At 43.7% G+C, this 20,659-nt stretch overlaps 1 pseudogene; it reads left to right on the forward strand.

Moving 5' to 3' along the window:
- Nucleotides 1–5,705: 5,705 nt before the first annotated feature.
- LOC144251446 (26S proteasome regulatory subunit 7 pseudogene) lies at nucleotides 5,706–6,957 on the forward strand (annotated as a pseudogene).
- The last annotated feature ends 13,702 nt before the right edge of the window (nucleotides 6,958–20,659 follow it).

The raw sequence follows: 20,659 nt of genomic DNA on the forward strand, positions 1-20,659 counted from the left end.
AAAATGGATGGAGCCCCTTCAGCCACACTGTGTCTTGGAGGCAGAGCTGGTGCTCTCTCTTTGAGCTTTCATGAACATCCAGGGACTCCTGGACCCACCCCCACTGCAGGATTTGGGACTGAGCATCAATGTGTCTCTGATGCCCCAGAACCTCAACATGCCTGGAAGGAAGGGAGGTGAGGGAGATGGGACCCTCCCATGAGCTCCCCTGCCTAGGGCCTTGATCGCCTACCCAAGGGTTCTTCAGCCTCCAAGGAATTCACTCTGTAGCTCATGCCTCTTCTTTACCCCCTGCTTCAGGTGAAGAAACACCTATGGGAGTGTTTGAAAAAGCAGATGGGATTATTTTTGGAAGGAAGTGGGAATGCCCTGATTGAAAGCTGCCCTGTGAGGAGCAGACTGAGAAGGGATCTTGTCCTCCTTTTCCTGGTGGAAGACACCAGACTCTGCTTGTTGGAAGGACTCATCTCACTGTGCTCCATCCTCTGCCCCAGTTACTGCTCCCAAGATGCTCTACACAGCAACCCCCACCATATCCTGGGCACATCTGAGAGGTATCCTAGGGTTTTTTGTTTGTATGTTTGTTTTTTTCAGAGGTTTCATAGCCATTTATCATGATTTTTATCTGGTTTTGAGGTAAGTGCTTGTCAGAGAAAGGCTGAGCACACTTTGGGAAAAAAATAAAACCACAGTCATGTCACCACTTGCTCCTTTCACTTTCCTGGCATGTGTGTCATTGCTAGTGTTGTTAAATTCTGTGTTCTCCTGAATACCCTGACTTCAAAAGGCTTCACAGAGCCAGACACCATGACAGCACTGTCATCTCAGCTACTTGGGAGGCTGAGGCAGGAAGGTTGCTTTTACCCAAGAGCTTAAGACTAGCCTGGGTAACTTAGTGGAACCATATCTGGAAAAATAAATGAATAATATAAAATACATGTTCTCCTGGGAGGACCTTCCTCTTCAAGCTCAACATGCCTTAGCATTTGTGCCAAGGCCTGCCTGCAGGTGTCACCTAGGAAAGCTGCAGAACCCACAGGAATGCTATCCCTGTTGTCTCACCTGTGCTGGTAGCTCTTGAAGGACACTGCCCCTGCTGGGTTAGCCATGGCCTTTAATGTGGTAGGGGAGACCTCTTATGAGGTGTGCTCAGAGGATCAGGGTCTCTTCTGCTTCTGTTTGGGTTGAGCTTGGGTAACATCAGGTGGCCTTTCCTGAGCTCTTAGCACCTGTGGGTTTCCTAAGTTTTAAAGACCCAGGCAGTTTCCATGTCCTCTGTAAAAGAAGGATGGTGATAAGGAAATCTACAAACAGCTGTACATGGGTTTGAGAAAAGAAGCATTTATTTCTGTGCCTGTGGGATATACACCATGTGTTGTTCCTTTTAAAAAGTGGCTTTGTAGCTGAGCATGGTGGCACATGCCTAAAATACCAGAGACTCAGGATGTTGAGGCAGGAGGATCACAGTTCAAGGACAATCTTGGCAACTTAGGGAGGCTATGTCTCAAAATAAAAAAGATTGGGTATGTAGCTTAATAGTAGAGTGTCTCTGGGTTCAATCCCAGTTTTTTTTTTTGTTTTTTTTTTAAGTTTGCTTTGTGTTTAGTTCCACCTTCGCCAGACTGTCTGGTTCAAATCCTAGGCCCTGTGTGAATTCCTTTGCTGGAAACTGAGGGCCTCAATCCCTCAGCTGTGTAATGTGGGTGGATATGACTCCAGTGGGAGTCTGTTGGGATATGTGATGTCTTGTTGCACTGGGACCCATCCCAGTTCAGTTCCAGGGAACTTGTCCCACTTGCCACCCTGTGTCTCCTGGTCTGGGATTTCGTCCAGGTGTGCCATATGTTCCTTCTGCAGGGTATAAGTGGATTTCCCTTCTCTCCTAGGACATCAGACTACAGGGAAGGTTGGACGCAGCCAATCACAGCTCACATTAGGTCTTGGTTCCCTTCCAAGAGCACTTGGTCAACTTGTGCCAAAGGTGCATGGCTGTAAGGGTTGTTGACTGGCTGGGCATCCTCCCTGTCCTGCACTACTGTATGCAGCTGGCCCCTCCAAGAGAGAATTTTGTGAGCCAGCCTGAGGACATCTGGGATGCCCTCAAGGGAATCACCTTCTCTCAGTTTCAGGAAAAATGGCTAAATGAGTAAGTTGTAAAGCTGCATTTATATAAGCACATCTTGAAATAATGATTCTTTATCATTTTGCCACTGAGCTAAATCCTCAGTCCTTTCATAAATTTTTAATTTTTGACACGGGTCTTCTTGCTAAGTTGTCTGGCCTGGCCTGAACTTGTGATCCTCCTGTCTCTGGATCAATGGGAATTGCAGGCTTGGCCACTGCACTAGGCATTCTTTATCTTATAACTGTGTTAATGTGTGTTTACTCATTTATGTGACAAACACTTATCACCTCTGTGTGTCCCAGGAAACAACTCCGAGTACTGCAAACCTTAGTTCATGGCCTCTGACTTTGCCTTTTAGCTGGAGTGGGGAGTGGTGAGTTAGTTTTTTGTAGGGCTCAAAGCAAGATCTTCCTTTTACTGGCCATAAGGCTCAGGCCAGAGAACTGGCTGGAAGAAGCAGAAGACTTCCACACTCTCTGCTCTCTGATTGTGAGAATGGTGCACTGTCCCGAGTGTGGGAGGCTCAGTCCTCCTGGGGTGTGGATGTGTTGGTAGGCAAGAGTACAGAGAAAATGACCATGGGCTCACTGGGCCCTGCAATGTGTACAAGACAGTGGCCATCCAGTGGGGAGAGGAACTAAGAACTGGAAAATTCACTGTTTTTGAGATTTAGATGCACAGAGCTTGCTGAAGGGTGAAGCAGGAGATGGGAACCAGTTACTGTGGACACTCATATTCTGGCTTCTGCTAGGGGTACTGTGGCCCTACCATCAAAGGATGGAAAGTTTCTACGACCTGAGTCTTACTAAAGCTACAGTAAAGCCCTGGCTCCTCTCCATCATAACCCCTGTACTGAGAAGAAGCTGCTGTATGGCCAGGGAGAAAATAGGGGGGGGTAAAACCCATAAATGGCCTAATTGGGGGGATTCAGGGAGGGTGTTAAGAACAATTGTGAGGGGGTTAGGGTTGTGGCTCAGCATTAGAGTTATCTAGCACGTTCATGTGCACATGCGAGGCCCTGGATTTCATCCTCAGCACAACATAAAAATAAATAAATTAAATAAAGGTATTGTATCCAACTACAACTAAAAAGCAATTTTTTTAAAAAAGAACAGCTTTGAGGAATATTGTAGAGGACCTTCAGAAAATGTGGACAATGTTACCAACAGATGGGGGATTTCAGAATAACAGTGGAAATCATGGGGTATTAAGAAAATAGCTGAGTGGGAAGATGACACCTGAAGTGGATATGGAGACTCTTCTTGATGGCTCAGTAACCACCTGGAGACAGCAGGACAGCAGGGGGAAGGGGCCAAAAACTGGAGAACTGGGAAATAGAAATGTCATGCTCACATAGAGAAGTTGCAGAGGGGAAAAGAGAAGAACAGAGCTTCTGAGGCCTGTGGGTGAAAACAAGGTGAGTAAAGAGGAGAAAGAGGCCAAAGGAAAGAAGAAGGATCATGCTTGAGTTTCCCAGCATGGAGAGCACCACCCCATAGAGCCTGCAGACTCCAGGAAGGACAGGGGCAGGTCACTCACATCCAGCACAGTCATGACTTCTGGGCACCAAAGAAAGATAGTCTTGAAGGCAGTTGGAGAAAAAGACTCACTGAATCCAGGGGACTGTGGAAAGGTGAATGGAGGAGGGAGAGATGGCATTTGTATAGGGTGCTAAGCCTTGCCATGGAGGCAGGCTCAGACACATGCTGCAGATGCATGCTAAGGGCATTGAGCTAATGAACCAAAGCAGGCCTCAAAATGGCAATTACCATGTGATTCCACCCAAGAGGTCCCTAGCATCTTCACACTCAGAGAAAGAATAGTGTGGCTTGCCAGGGTTGGGGGAAGGGGAGTTAGTCTTTAATTAGGACAGAGTTTCAGTTTTGCAAGGTGAAAAGAGTCCTGAAATTTGGTTGTGTGACAATGTGATGTCATTGACATATTGTATATTCTGGAAAATTGTTGAAATGGTAAAATTCAGTTGAGTTTACTACCATTAAAAAATAACTTTTAAACCAGGTGTGGTGCCATACCCCTGAAATCCCAGAGACTTGGGAGACCAAGTCAGGAGGATCACAAGTTCAAGGCCAGCCTGAACAACTTAATGAGACCTTTTCTCAAAATAAGATTTAAGAAATGGCCTTTGATGTGGCTCAGTGGTTGAGTGCACCTAGGTTCACTCCCCATTACAAAAAAAAAATCATTATAATAATAATTATGTCTAATGTAATTCTGGCATGATTTCCTGAAGTTAGCACCATTGTATTTTGGGGATAAGGCCATTCTCTATAGTGGAGGCCATCCTGTGCACTGTAGGATGTTGAGCAGTGTGCCAGGCCCCCACCTGGAAGGTGCTGCTGGTCTTGCTTCCACCCCAGTTCTTAAAGGCATATGTGTCTCTGGGTATTGTGAGGCCCCTTTGGGTAGGAGGGGGGCTTAAATACCCCTGTCTCCATTGAGAACTGTACTACAGAAGGAGAAAGGGGACCCAGAGATGCAAAACTCTAAGCTAAATATATGATAAACTGGAATACTAAGCAATATGCAAAAGCCACAACAGGGCCAGGGCTGGGGCTGGGGCTTAGCTACAGAGCACTTATCTAGCTTGGCTGGGACTATAGGTTCCATCCCCAGCACCACAAAAAAGAAAAAAGTCAAAGTAGGAGTCACAGAGGAATAGAGAACACAGGTACCAAGTAGGACTAAACCCCAGGATGGAGAATCAAATCCAACCCCAAACCAAAATCCTGATAGGAGGAGTGGGCAGATCCATAGCTCTGTGGAGCTCCATGCCTCCTCTTCAGTGACTGATGGAACAAAAGGCAGGAGAATGAATATGGTACAGATGTTGTGGAGAAAGCTACAGACAGCCAGTCCCAGGTGGCACCCGGGAACTTCAGCACCCCACATGGCAGGACACACGCCCTTCTCAGGTGTGCCCATGGGCACATGCAGCAAGATGGCTGCATTCTGAACTGGACCACTCTCAGTAACCTGAAGGTGCTGCAGTCCAAGGGCACAGGTTCCTAACCACGCTGAGCAGGTGGCTCTCTGGAAAATCCTTACATGCCTGGATCTGTTAACAGCATGCTTCTAAATAAGATCATCTTGGAGTGAGGAAAGAATTCTTCAAAGAAGACATAGAAAGCAAAACCTACACAAGAAAAATTGTAGGGGGCTGGGCTGCACTCGGTGCCAGAGGTGTGCCTAGAATGGGTGAGACCCTAGGTTGCTTCCCCAACACCACACACAAAAAAAGATTTTTAAAATCAAATTTAAGTAAAAAATTAAAATAAATCTGAATTAAATGTGAAAACAACTTTGCACTCATTTCCACACACTCATTTCCACACAGATAACTGTCATGTGTGGAGTTCCCTGTCCCCTTACCCTCCCTGTCCACTGGGAGCCAGCTGCTATCATTAGGGATAAAGGTAGTAAGCTCAATTGTTCCCATCTCGTCTCTAGTTTTGGAATATTTTGAAATGAAAGCCAAATAGAAATGATTTTTGTAAAAATTTATTTTAGAGATGCTGTGTAATCACTGAGAAAGTAAGGAAGACACTTGCATTTCCTAAAAATGCTGAATTACCTCAGTGCTGATCAGTGGGAAATCAAAGAGGATGAGAAGGATGACAAGCCATCTGAGCTCTAGATAAGGGGGGATATTGCCTTGCTGAAAACTTACAGTCAGAGTACTTACTCATGGAAGATTAAGCAGGTTGAGGATGACATTCAACAACTTCTTAAGAAAATTAATGAGCTCACTGGTATTAAAGAATCTGACACTGGCCTGGCCCCACCAGCACTCTGGGACTTGGCTGCAGATAAGCAAACTCTCCAGAGTGAACATCCTTTACAGGTTGCAAGGTGTACAAAGATAATTAATGCTGATTCAGAGGACCCAAAATACATTATCAATGTGAAACAGTTTGCCAAGTTCATGGTAGACCTCAGTGATCAGGTGGCACCTACTGACATTGAAGAAGGGATGAGAGTTGGTGTGGACAGAAATAAGTATCAAATCCACATTCCACTGCTTCCTAAGATTGACGTAACAGTTACCATGATGCAAATGGAGAAAAAACCTGATGTCACTTACAATGATGTTGGTGGTAGTATGGAACAGAGAGGTTTGTTAACCTTGGCATTGAGCCTCCCAAGAGTGTGCTGCTGTTTGGTTCCCCAGGCACAGGCAAGACACTCTGTTCCAGGGCAGTTGCTAATAGGACTGATGCTTGCTTCATTCGAGTTATTGGATCTGAACTTGTACAGAAATATGTTGCAGAGGGGGCTCAAATTGTTCATGAGCTTTTTGAAATGGCCAGCACAAAAAAAAAGACTGCCTTATCTTCTTTGATGAAATTGATGCCACTGGGGGCCAGTTTGATGATGGTGCTGGAGGTGACAATGAAGTACAGAGAACAATGTTGAAACTGATAAATCAGCTGGATGTTTTTGATCCTTGAGGCAACATTAAAGTGCTGATGGCCACCAACAGACCTCATACTCTAGACCCAGCACTAATGAGGCCAGGGATATTGGATACAGGATTGAATTTAGTTTACCTGATTCAGAGGGTCAGACTCACATCTTTAAGATTCATTCTCCTTCAATTAGTGTTGAAAGGGATATCAGATTTGAATTGTTAGCACGACAATGTCCAAATAGCACTGGTGCTGAGATTAGAAGTGTGTGCACAAAAGCTGGTATGTTTGTAATCCGAGCATGGCAAAAATTGCTACTGAGAAGGATTTCTTGGAAGCTGTAAGTAAGTCATTAAGTCTTATGCCAAATTCAGTGCTACTCCTCGCTACATGACGTACAACTGAGCCCCAAAGGCTTTCAAATGAAAACTTCAGTTAGAATCTTAAGCTTATAAAGACTTGTTAATTCCAATACCACCTCACACACACAAAAAAAATGGTTTAAAAATTGTAAAAAAAAATTATTTATTTGATGCCAGGGATTGAAACCAGGGGTGCTCAACCTCTGAGTCACCTCTCTAGCCCCTTTTTATTTTTTTTAAATTTTGAAACAGGGCCTCACTAAATTGCTGAGGGTAGCCTTGAACTTGCATTCCTTCTGCCTCATCCTCCTGAGTTGCTGGGATCACAGGTGTGCCATACACTTGGCTATTTTGTTCAGTTTTCATTTGATTCGCTCTGTATGTCTGTTTTCACAATGTATTGATATCACCATTAAAATCTGAGCATTCTGGACCTTGCTTTTCATTGTCTTGAGTCTGCTCAGTGCTCTCACTGCTGCCCTAGTCTCTGTCTTGATCTCTTCATTCAGAGCCAGTTTCTTAACTTCATGGAGAGCAGGAAGAAGTTGCTGTGTGTGGATGAGTATCTTTTTTGATCCTGGTTGAGTTTGCTGCCTCTGGTAAGCCTGGTTCCCTATACAGAAAACTCCACTGAGTACTTGAGTCTCATGCCTGCTCCGATCCTGGACTGTTTTCTAGAGACTCACTACAGGCTGCAACAGCTTTAGAAGATCTCAGAAGATCTCTTGGAGGTTTTGGTTGGGGGTTGGGTGTCAAGTTCTTGCTTAGCAAAAGCAAGTTACAAGCTGAACATTGAATGCTTGTGGGTCTTCTGTCTTGAAGGGCAGGTTGGGGGAAATGCTAAGAAATAATAAGAGAATTGCTGAAATAAGAAGTCATTATTTCTTAGGATTGAAGTTTGACTTCCCAGAGTTGATTCTGGTTTAGTAAATAGAGCTTACAAAACAGTAGCTGTTTGTTATTTATGACTGTTAGATGGTGCTGTGAACGTCACACATTTCATAGTTGCTATCTTTACTTATTATGGTTTTTGAGGTAAAGAAAATGGTATAAGGACTTGGGAGTCAATTTAACAAAAGAGGTAAAAGATCTCTACAATGAAAATTACAGAACTCTAAAGAAAATAATTGAAGAAGACCTTCCTTAGAAGATGGAAAGATCTTCATGCTCCTGGATAGGCAGAATTAGTATTGTCAAAAGTGCTATACAGATTCAGTGCAATTCCAATTAAAATCCCTAAGTCATTCCTCATAGAAATAAAAAAAGCAATCATGAAATTCATTTGGAAAAATAAGAGACCCAGAATAGCCAAAGCAATCTTTAGTAAGAAGAGTGAAGCAGGATGCATTACAATACCAGACCTTAAACTATATTACAAAGCCACAGTAATAAAAACACCATGATATTGGCACCGAAATAGACCTATATACCAATGGTACAGAATACAAGACACAGAGACAAATCCATGTAAATACAGTTATCTCATACTAGACAAGTGCCAAAAATATACATTGGAGAAAAGATAGCCTCTTCAATAAATGGTGCTAAGAAAACTGGAAATCCATTTGCATCAAAATGAAACTAAACCCTACTATCTCTCACCATGCACAAAATTCAACTTAAAGTGGATCAAGGACCTAGGAATTAGACTAAAGACCCTGCACCTAATAGAGGAAAAAGTAGGCCCAAATCTTTATCGTGTCAAAGTAGGCCCTTACTTCCTTAACAAGACTCCTAAAGTACAAGAAATAAAATCAAGAATCAATAAATGGGATGGATTCAAACTAAAAAGCTTCTTCTCAGCAAAAGAAACAATGAGATGAAGAGAGAGCCTACATTTTGGGAGCAAATTTTTGCCACATACATGTCACATAGAGCACTAATTTCCAGGATCTATAAAGAACTCAAAAAAACACCGAAAAAACTAACAGCCCAATCAATAAATGGGCTAAAGAGCTGAACAGACACTTCTCAGAAGATCTACACTGAATCAACAAATATATGAAAAAATGTTCAACATCTACAGTAAGTAGAGAAATGCAAATCAAAACTAAGATTTCGTCTCACTTCAGTCAGAATGACAGTTATCAAGAATACAAACAACAATAAGTGTTGGCGAGAATGTGGGGGAAAGGTGCACTCATACATCGCTGGTTGTACTGCAAATTGGTGTAACCAATCTGGAAAGCAGTATGGATTCCTTAGGAAACTTGGAATGGAAACACCATTTGACCCATGTATCCCCCTTCTCTGTCTAAATCCAAATGACTTAAAATCAGCATTCTATAGTGACACAGCCACATCAATGTTTATAGCAGCTCAGTTCACAATAGCTAAACTTAGATGGCCTTCAATAGATGAATGTATAAATAAACTATGGCATATATATATATATATATATATATATATATACACACAATGGAATATTACTCAGCATTAAAAAAGAGTAAAAATATGGCTTTTCAGGTAAATGGATGGAGCTGGAGTATATAATGATAAGCAAAGTAAGCTAATCCCCCAAAACCAAAGGCTGAATGTTCTCTCTGATTAGTAGATGCTCATCCATAATGGGGGGGCATAGAAAAATGGAAGAATTTTGATTGGGCAAAGGGGGGGAAGGGAGGAGGTCTGGGGGTAGGAAAGATGGTGGAATGAGATAGACATTACTTTAGGTACATGTATGACTGCACATGGTGCAACGCTGCATCATGTACAACCAGAGAAATAAAAAGTTGTGCTACAATTGTGTACAATGAATCAAAATGCATTCTGTTGTCATATATACCTAATTAGAATTAATTAATTAATTAATAATTTTTTAAAAAGAAGAAAATAGTGTAAGGGCTACGATGTAGCTCAGTGGCAGAGCACTTAACTTGCATAAGCAAAGCCCTGGGTTTAATCCCCAGTTTCAAAAAAGAAAAGAACCCCAACCAAAAAATAAAAAAAGGAAAAAAGAGAAAGAAAATGGTTTAAATTTACAGCATGCATTTCACTGGTAGAAAATGAAAATTGGCCCTTGAGCCCTTGAGGCTTGTGTGCAGGGAGAATAGGATGAGTCTCTGTGCCCTTCTCCCTTCTTGGCTTGGCACCTGTTTCCTGGTTGAGCCTTTCATATTTCTGTTTCTCTTTCCTGCCCTAGCATGTTGGGAACATTTTCAAAATGCTGATGCACCTTGTGGACATCTGTCAGGATGTGTAAGTAGAACAGCTGGTGCATCCCCCTGTGCAGGCTCCTATGTGGTGTGGGCTGCCTCCTGTCAAAATGGGAGGTTGGTACACCAGCAAGTGCCCCAGTGTCCTCTGCAGTTGCCAATCCAGAATCCAGACATCTAGCTTTTTTCTTTTTTCTGTGGATGTAGCTCAGCTGTTGAGCACTTGCCTACCATGTGTAAGGCCTGAGTTCAGTACCGAGAACTAAAAAAAAAAGCAAAAGCAAATCACAGCTCTTGGGTGCTGAGATTTTGCTACATTCCCACCCAACTTTTTGGCCTTTGTGTTTTCACATATTTTTAAATGATCATTGTCATAGAGAAAATGTATGTGTTCTGCATTTGTTTAACACTTAGTTCTATGGTTTTTCTAAGCTGAGTCAGTTTGAAACAAAAAATCAAAGGTGGCCTTGCAAAATCATTTACTCCTGCACCTATGCATGACCTTTGCCATAAACAACACATAAAACGCAGGAAAGGGGCCTGGGTGTTCCTAGAACCTCTCAGCATTGCTGGTCTCCCTCCTCCAAGCTCCTGGGGTGTACAGACATAGTTCATGGTTCAGGGTATCCCAGCATGGCAAGCCCATGTGACTTTTCAGGGTCCTTTTTTCATATCAACAGTCAGTCAGCAATGTACAAGAGTACCCTTTTCCCCACATCCTCACCAGCACTTATTGTTGTTTGACTTCATAATGGCTGCCATTCTTACTGGAGTGCGATGGTATCTTAGGGTGGTTTTGATTTGCATTTCCCTGACTGCTAGAGATGGTGAGCATTTTTTCATGTACTTGTTGATTGATTGTATGTCCTCCTCTGAGAAGTGTCTGTTCAGGTCTTTGGCCCATTTGTTGATAGGGTTATTTGTTATCTTATTGTTTAATTTTGTGAGTTCTTTGTATACTCTGGATATTAGGGCTCTATCTGAAGTGTGAGGAGTAAAAATTTGTTCCCAGGATGTAGGCTCCCTATTTACCTCTCTTATTGTTTCTCTTGCTGAGAAAAAAAACTTTTTAGTTTAAGTAAGTCCCATTTGTTTATTCTTGTTGTTAACTCTTGGGCTATGGGCATCCTATTAAGGAATTTGGAGCCCGATCCCACAGTATGTATATCATAGCCAACTTTTCCTTCTATCAGATGCAGTGTCTCTGATTTGATATCTAGGTCCTTGATCCATTTTGAGTTAACTTTTGTGCATGGTGAGAGAAAGGGATTCAGTTTCATTTTGTTGCATATGGATTTCCAATTTTCCCAGCACCATTTGTTGAAGATGCTATCCTTCCTCCATTGCATGCTTTTAGTCCCTTTATCAAATATAAGAAAGTTGTAACTTTGTGTATTAGTCTCTGTGTCCTCAATTCTGTACCATTGGTCCACCCGCCTGGTTTGGTACCAGTACCATGCTGTTTTTGTTACTATTGCTCTGTAGTATGGTTTGAAATCTGGTGTCGCTATGCCGCCTGATTCACACTTCCTGCTTAGAGTTGCTTTTGCTATTCTGATTCTTTTATTTTTCCATATGAATTTTATGATTGCTTTATCTATTTCTAAAAGAAATGCCGTTGGGATTTTGATTGGCATTGCATTAAACCTATAGAGAACTTTTGGTAATATCGCCATTTTGACAATGTTAGTTCTGCCTATCCATGAACAAGGTATATTCTTCCATCTTCTAAGATCTTCTTCTACTTCTCTCTTTAGGCTTCTATAGTTTTTACTGTATAAATCTTTCACCTCTTTTGTTAGGTTGATTCCCAAGTTTTTTTTTTTTTTGAGGATATTGTGAATGGAGTGTTTTTCCTCATTTCCGTTTCAGAAGTTTTGTCGCTGATATACAGAAATGCCTTTGATTTATGCATGTTGATTTTATATCCTGCCACTTTGCTGAATTCATTTATTAGTTCTAGTAGTTTCTTTCTAGACCCTTTTGGGTCTTCTAGGTATAGAATCATATCGTCCGCAAATAGTGATAATTTAAGTTCTTCTTTTCCTATTTTTATGCCTTTAATTTCTTTTGTCTGTCTAATTGCTCTGGCCAGTGTTTTGAGAACTATATTGAATAGAAGTGGTGACACACCCTTAGCCATGCTAATGAAGAGAATAAGAGAGAGAACTCAAATTACTAACATACGGGATGAAAAAGGCAATATCACAAGAGATGCTACAGAAATACAGAAGATAATTAGGAATTATTTTGAAAACCTATATTCCAATAAAATAGAAGATAGTGAAGACATCGATAAATTTCTTAAGTCATATGATTTGCCCAGACTGAGTCAGGAGGATACACACAATTTGAACAGACCAATATCAATGGATGAAATAGAAGAAGCAATCAAAAGTCTACCAACCAAGAAAAGCCCAGGACAGGATGGGTATACAGCGGAGATTTACAAAACCTTTAAAGAAGAATTAAAACCAATACTTTTCAAGTTATTTCAGGAAATAGAAAAAGAGGGAGCTCTTCCAAATTCATTCTATAAGGCCAACATCACCCTGATTCCAAAACCAGACAAAGACACCTCAAAGAAAGAAAACTACAGACCAATATCTCTAATGAACCTAGATGCAAAAATCCTCAATAAAATTTTGGCAAATTGGATACAAAAACACATCAAAAAAATGTGCACCATGATCAAGCAGGATTCATCCCTGGGATACAAGGTTGGTTCAACATACGGAAATCAATAAATGTTTTTCACCACATCAAAAGACTTAAAGATAGGACCATATGATCATCTCGATAGATGCAGAAAAAGCATTTGACAAAGTACAGCATCCCTTTATGTTCAAAACATTAGAAAAACTAGGGATAACAGGAACTTACCTCAACATTGTAAAAGCTATCTATGTTCTAAGCCTCAGGCTAGCATCATTCTGAATGGAGAAAAATTGAAGGCATTCCCTCTAAAATATGTTCCCTTTTTATCTAAGTCACAACTTTAAGGCCTATTGTAAGCCTGGAGGAGATCAAGTAAATGCCTTACTAGTAGGTCATTTATTTTATGTTAAGTAATTAATTTATCTGTGGGTCTGGGGATTGAACCCATTCTACCACTGAGTACACCCCCATCCCTTTTTATTTCTTCTTTTGAGATAGGGCCTTGCTAATTTGCTGAGGCTGGCCTTAAATTTGGCTATTCTTCTGCCTCAGCTTCTTGAGGAGCTGTGAGTACAGGCATACTTATAGATCTTTTAAAGGGAAGAGACTGGTAATCAATAATTGGTATTGTTTTCTCATTTCCCAATGACTTCAATAATCTCTCTGGACTCCTAGGGGGTAGGATTCTTGAGAAAACCTCATTAGAGTCCTATTTGACTGTGTGCCTGAAGCTCCATGAAGCTGTCTGCAAGATCACCAAACACTTGAGAGTTTATGAGATCCCTGTCTTGTCTGCTGAGGTCATTTGCAGAGTCATTGGACTTAGATCTCCAGTGGTGAGTGAAATTTATGGACCAAATATCATGCCCAGGAGAGGCCTGGGATTCCATGCAGCCTAATTTAGAAGGGAACTTGTGGAGTTCTGGAATGCCTGGATGAGTCAGAGTGGTCAAGTCAGCTGTCAGGTATTTATCTGGCATCTCCTAGATGCTGGATTCTGTTTTGTGCAGATTACACACTTTGCTCTTGGCCTCAGGAAGAAGATGTTTGTCTTCTTTTTCCTTGATTCTATTATTCACAGAAAACTAGGGCCTGTTTCCTCCCCCCCCCCACCCCCAAAAAAGCACACATCTGTGCCCTGTCTTTCCCATCAGAACACTCTCTTCATGTTGCAACACACCATGGCAGAAGAGCCTGGCTCAGGCCCCTGTGCCCTTTGGCCTACAGTCATCCTCACCCTTGTGTCCAAGAGAGAGAACCTCATTTTAATTCCTGCCACTGAAGGCCCCTGGCCTTCACACTCAGTCCTCTCACCTGTGTCTAAGGTCAGCAATCCTGCTGCCGAATTGGGAACTCTGCATTGCTATGCAGCTTCTCCACTGTGGGTCCTGAGCTTCTGCTGTGGGTGATGGAGAGTGGCATCTCAGAGCGACTCTCTTTTTAACCTTTTTGCATATCAGTACTGCGATATTAGGAATGGAGATTTTCAAGTCTACATTTTCATTTTATTCTTTCAGCCTTTCTTCTTTAAAATACCACAGACACACTCTAATTTTTTTTCCCAGTACCAGGATTGAACCCAGGAGTGCTTAACCACTGAGCCACATACATCCTCAGGCTTTTTTGTATTTTATTTGAAGACAGGGTCTTGCTAAGTTTGTTAGGGCCTTGCTAAGTTTCTGAGGCTGGCTTTGAACTTGGGGTCCTCCTGCCTCAGCCTTCTGATCCGCTGGGATTACAGGTACTAAGGATGAATTTCATTGATAAGGTGTCTGCTCTCTCCCAAGTGGTACTATTTAATCCATTGAAGGTCGGTGCCAGCTCCCAATAGATGGTGCTTCAGAAGTTTGTCAGTTATTTAGGATTTACTTTTCTGCAGAAGGAAGTATCCTCATTATTGGTTGGGGTCCCATATCTGTGGTCACAAATACTATTGGCATAAATAAAATTATGCCAAGCTAAAATTGACCAAAGCAAAAACTTGCTGGGGTATGTGGGAGTCTCCTGTCAAGTGGTCAGCTGGGTGGCTGCTGTGAGGATCAGAGCACAGTTCAGGGCCCTGCTGCTTGTTCAGCCTCAGGGTTGTTCCTGCAATTCATTTATTTACCACCTTTATTCAATCCTGGGTGACACCAGGATGGGATAGTGTATGGCTGGGGCCACTTTTGGAGTTGGTGGAATGCCTGAGGCCTAGCACAAGGGAAATGCATAACCCACTGAGGTGTCGAGATTGTCCTGGAAGGTGTTCGTGCAAGGGTGCCCTGTTTTGTATTCATTTGAGACCCCTTAGTGCTCTCCTGCCCTGCTCTCACCTGTGCCCTGTGCTCTGGTCACCTGCCTGGAGCCTGTGTCCCCTACTCTGTTGTTGGTATGCCTTCCCAGCTCTTTGTGTTTCTCTACCTTGGCACTTACTGTGAGTGGGGACCATGCTCTTCCCACTGCCTGAGTGGGTTGTCTCTTCCACTTTATTTGGTTTCTTATGACAGGAATGGTGTCTGCTTGGCCACCTTGTCACTTTGTCCAGTCAGAGGTGCTGGGGTGGTTTTGTGTGCCTCGAGGGGGGGGTTAGGAGGTGGCAGATCCAAGTTTTTTGGGCTCTGCAAAAGCATAGGCTGTGCAGCCCTGAGGAGTCCATGAGAGGCCTCTCTAAAGAGGTCCTGATGCTGGAGTTTCATGTTCTCCCTGGCAGATACCCCTGGAGTGCAGAGAAAGGGGCCAAGGGAGGATCAGGTCACCTGAAAAGGGGTGGTTCTATGGATGTGGTGGTGAAGGTGGGGAGGGGAGAGACAGTGGCCATCCCCACAGAGTGCCCTGGGCTGGCCTCCAGGCCAAAGAGGGCCTACTTTACATCCCTGAGGAGTGGGTGCCAGGAGTTTGATGGTCCACTGGCCCAGGGTTCTCTGGAAGCTCTCTGCTCATGGGTGCATTCTTCTCACTTGATCTGAAGAAAGCACAGGGCTCTTGTATGTGCCCCTGCTGCTGGAGGCTCTTGGTGAGTTGGAGTCTGCTTGGGGACCTGTAACACCCATGCCTTCTCCTTGCTTGTGTCAGGTGGCTTGGGTGTGGGGAGCCCAGAGCAGAGCTGGTAAACCTTTTATGTGCCCACAGGACATGGCAGAGTGCCTGGGAGCTGCAGCCAGGAAGGGCTCTCTGACAGATGTCTTCCAGAGTGTCCTGGCCACCATGAGATCCTGGCTATTCACAGTGTTAACAAAGAGCATGTTCTGGAAGGTTTCAACTGTCCTGTTCAAATACCCTGAGGAGATCCAGGTGAACTTTTCCTGAGGCTACAGAGCCTGTCCAGGCACTAGAGTGAGGAATCACCAAGCACTGGACCAGCAGTGCCTCATCCTGGAGGCCTGGGCTCCTCCTGAGCCTTCCCATGGGCCCTGGCCCCTACTCTGAGGAAGGGACATTGCCCCTTTGCCTGGCAGGGGGCCAGTGACTCTGTGGTACAGTGTGATGGGGGCATAGTCACACTGAGGCAGGGGTAGCTAGGAGGACCATCAGGCTCTGTTTCAGGTCTGAGGCTGCAAGCCAGCTGTGTGGCACAAGGAAAAGAAGGCCAAGATGACAGAAAGCACCTTTAGCTGGCAGCTGAGTGAAGCCATTTGACAGGATGGACTCCTCCCAGAAAACCTGGGACATGGGGAAGGATTCCACAATAGGCACCCCAGCATCAGAAGACTGCTAATGCCTGATGGGTTCTGGGAGCCTGAGGCTCTAGCAGCTGCAATGGGAGGAGGTAGAGTAGGAGGTCCTGCCCACCCCAAGCCTTCTCTCCAGCCTGGCTGTCTTCTTCCCTGTCCTGGAAGTTGAAGGTTATCCCCCTTGAGCCACAATCTTCCATGGAGTCTTTGGAACCAGCTCATGGTCTTCACATAGAGTTGGTGACGTGAGGCAGGGATACCCCAACTGTATGGACAGGGGTGGCCACAGGGATAGAGGGTTGTTCTTTTCAATCAAGGGGATAAAAAACCTCTCCCAACTTCTTTGTGAATTTTTTATACCAACAGACTGAAATCCCAGGAAAATGCAATTGGATTAAATATTATTACAGTATTCTAATTGGTATAATCCCTAAGTGTTAAGCATGAGTGACAGGTAGCCATGCAGCCACTGACAAGAAAGATTCTTTTTTTTTTTTGGTACTAGGGATTGAATTCAGGGTCACTCAACCCTAAGCCATATCCCCAGTCCTATTTTTTATTTTATTTAGAGACAGGGTCTCACTGAGTTGCTTAGCACCTAGCCATTGCTGAGGCTGGCTTTGAACTCATAATCCTCCTGTTTCAGCCTCCTGAACTGCTGAGATTGCAGGCATGTGCCACCGTACCTGGCAAGAAAGAATGATTCTAAGTGAAGTAGTAATGATTTTAAAAAATGAAATTAATTAAACATTTTCTATGAGATGGTTGCTGCTGTTATTGCTGTTTTATAAGTAAAGGAGATGAATGTGGTATTGATATTGTTGTAAGTCAGGGCTCTTTTTCACCAGGAGAAGGTAGATATGGAGTAAGGGAGAGAAGAGCTCTGTGGTGTGGAAGGAGCTAGAGATAGCAGTAGAAACTCATGATTCAGATAGTTGCCAGCTCAGTCCATTAGGAGTCCTCTGGCAAAGGCACCCTGGGACCATGAACACCTACAGAATAAATGAAACCTTGGGACCTGAGCACACCCACATCACATCATGGCTTTTTTTCTTTTTCTTTGTTCTTTTTGTACTGGGGACTGACCTAGGAGCACTTTATTACTGAGATGCATCCCCTGCACTTTTTTTTGAGATAGGGTTTTGTTAATTTGCCCAGGATACCCTGGAACTTGGGAAACTTCTGCCTCAGCTTTCTGAGTAGCTGGGATTTCAGGTGTGTGCCACCCCACATGGCCAAATTATGTCTTCTAACTCCCATTTTCCATCACACAATGCTGCTCCTAGAAGAAAGCCACCTCCATTAATCAGTGGGAGATAAACAGGTGAGACAAGAACTCCTTATGCTAGAATGTCAGGAAATGCTGAAGTTGTAGGCCCACCACAGGGATAGAGTTAAATTCATGTGGTGATCCAAGACTTAGCTTAGTAGCATCCCAATCAAACTTATTGTGATCATGGGAAAATTGTGAGCCAATTGGGTCAAGAGATAGTCTACAGAATGGCCTGAACTTTTCAAAATTGTCAGCATCAGAAAAGATAAGGCCAGTGAACTTCTCTAGAAAAGAGATGTGATCAGTAAGTGCACTGTAGTCCCAAGGTAGACCTTGGGTCCAGATGTCAGGTGAACACATGGAGACACGTGGGTGGGGGCACCTGCTCCAGGTTCCTGTCCTCTGAAGGCTGCCTGTTCTGAGCAGACATGGTGTATGAACAGGATGCCTACCTGGGCTTGGAGACATATTAGGGTGCTGCCTTTAAGTGGTTTAGCAAAGTGCTTCTTATTCTTCCTTTTGTGTGTGTGTGTGTGTGTGTGTGTGTGTGTACTGGGAATTGAATCCAGGGGCACCCAACCACTGAGACACATTTCTAGGCCTTTTCCTCTTTATTTTTTTATTTAGAGACTGGATTGCTTAGGGCCTCACTAAGTTGCTGAGTCTGGCTTTTAACTCAAGATCCCCCCACCCTTGCTCCTGAGCAGCTGGGACCACTGGTGCCCCCACATCTTGTTGTTACTGTCTTTGCTGTAGGATATTCCTGTGGTGTATATTTGTCTCTGTAGCTGTCACTTAATGCGGGTTTTGCAGGCCTGGCAGTGGCTGGTAGAAATAAACTTTCCTGCAGAGTATGGGTGGAAGGAGTCACTGCTGGGGGACATGGAAGGGAGGCTCAAGCAGGTACTAGACATCGAGAACACCATCAACATGGTGATGAGCCCAGAAAGCTGGCAGCACCTGGGGCTACAAGCAGAGCACAGCATGTGCAGGCCCTGGGATCCACCCCAGCTTTGCATTTCTGTTTCTGATCAGGGCTTTGCAGTTTGACCACAGAAACATTTCAGAGTTCTAGTGTGACATTCTTGAGAAGAGCCAGGGAATGGGATTGTGCTCTCACTGGGGCCCTAGACATATGTGTCATCAAGCTCTCCATGTACAGGTGCTCCAAGAGACCTGCTGGTGGCAGGAGCCTTATTAAACACAGTGACAAAATGGAGGAAATAAACAAACTAAAAATGCCCTTCATTTTTAATGAAGGTCTGTGACCCAGGAAAGTTGGTTTCTCCATGAGTGTTTTATATGGATCTGATTAAATGGATGTTTTTAGAAAGACAAAAGCAAGAAAAAATGGATCTTTTTCAAATTTTGCATGTTTTTACAAGCTGCTCTTCTGTCTGCTTTTTTTGCAGAATGGGAAGTGACTAACTTGGTTTTATCTTTGCTCCTCTGGTGAGGACATGCTTAGTGTAGGGCAGGGAGGAGGGGGACAGAACAACCAGGCACTCACACCCCCACCCACCTCGGTGTTTGCAGGAGAGACCTCTCTCCCAGATCTCTGTCTTCTGCATCCCTCAGTGGGATGCTGCTGGCCTCAAGGACAGTGTGGCTAGGAGCTTTGAGAAGTGTATCATTGAAGCTATGAGCTCTGCCTGCCAGATGACCAATCTCTTCTTGAGAAATGTGCTTGGGTTTATAGCTGCTTGCTGACATAGCCAGCTTTAGGCCCTAAGTGTCTGCTAGTTCCAAGGCCTCTGCTGACCAGGATTGGGTCCTGGGTGCCCCCTCCCTGGCTTTGGACTCCTGCTGCAATCTCTACCCACTCCTTGAGATACAACTTGGCTTCCTGCTGCAGAGGTGGCCACACATTCTGTGTAAAACCACAGCCATGCTCACTAGCCACAGTACAGATGATCTGGTGGGCTAAGCCTCCAACTGCCATTGTGATCATTGCCACTGGTTTGTTTATGGCCTGTTAACTCTTGCCCAACAGATATGCACGAAATGACACCAAAGGTTGACCAAACATCTATGGAAAGAAGCTTCTTAACTTAAATAGACTCCATCCTTGTTGGGATAGAACACTTGCCCAGCTTGGCCCTGGGTTCTATTCCCAACACTTCAGAAAAAAGAGGGAAAATATTCTATCGGTTCATTTAGCTTTTTTCCTGCAAAGTGGGAGGAACTGTGGGATGTTGCCTTGAGTGCCTGGCTTCTTTGAGCATGTGTTTAAGGTTGTCCATGCTGGAGAACCTATCAGTACTTTGTCCCTTTTCATGGCTACATGTTTCTCATCATATGGACACAGTGTGCTTTTATGGTCCTTTTGTCCCCTGATGGATATCTGGGCTCTCCTTGACTGATGGCTGTTACAAGTCTGCTGTTGTGAACCTCCACACACAGGTTCTTGTGGACATGCTATTTATGTTCTCTGTGCCTACGGTGGAGTCGCTATCAGATCACTTGGTACTTGTGTGATTGAAGGACTGTATGGACCATTCCCACAGTGGCTGGACCATTTCTATGTAAGCTACCAGGCTAGGAGGGTCCTGACCCTCCACACCCCCACAGCCTGTGCTCTCAGACCTGTGACTGTGCAGGCTTGGGGTGTGAAGTGGTTTCTCTGGTGACTCTGATAGCTATGACCTCAGGTACCTTCTCATTTGTTTATTAGATATTCCTCTTTTCTATGTCTTTGGACAAATGTCTGTTCATATCTTTGGTCCATTTTGTTAATTAGACTGTATGTCTTCCCTTTATCATAGCTTATGAGAGTTCTTTGGATAATCACATGCAAATCTCCAGTCAGATGTGTGATATGACAGTGTTTTCTCCCATTCTATGGATTGTGTTCACTCTTGGTGGTTTCTTTTGAAGCACAGAGATTTTTAATTTTTTTCTCTTTTTGTGGTAGTAGGAATTGAAACCAGGAGTACTCTACCACTGAGCTACATCCCTAGCTCTTTTTGTTTCTTATTTGAGACACATTCTTACAAAGTTGCCCAGGTT

This window comes from Urocitellus parryii (genome assembly GCF_045843805.1).
Source record: "Urocitellus parryii isolate mUroPar1 chromosome 13 unlocalized genomic scaffold, mUroPar1.hap1 SUPER_13_unloc_6, whole genome shotgun sequence".
NCBI lineage: Eukaryota > Metazoa > Chordata > Mammalia > Rodentia > Sciuridae > Urocitellus > Urocitellus parryii.